Here is a 294-nt window from a genome sequence, read left to right as displayed (position 1 = left end):
TATAGATGAAATTAATATGTAAAATGCATGGAAAAGCACATGTAAAATCACTTAAAATTGACGCATGTCAATACCCCTAAACTTACCATAATAATTGCTCTCTAGTAATCACAAAACTTAGTTGGGATCCTATGAAGTTAATATGCACTTCTGCAGATTTCTAACTATTTGACTTGTTTATTGAAGTAATATAAATGTATTTAAATGTCATTTCTTGATCAATTATCTTTGGTGATTAATAACTCAATCTTTTTCTTAGTTCCCTTCATTATCCTTAAGAAATCCCATAGATTC

Source organism: Phalaenopsis equestris, unplaced genomic scaffold (assembly GCF_001263595.1).
Source record: "Phalaenopsis equestris unplaced genomic scaffold, ASM126359v1 Scaffold000609, whole genome shotgun sequence".
Taxonomy (NCBI): domain Eukaryota; kingdom Viridiplantae; phylum Streptophyta; class Magnoliopsida; order Asparagales; family Orchidaceae; genus Phalaenopsis; species Phalaenopsis equestris.
This window is presented reverse-complemented; position numbering follows the sequence as displayed.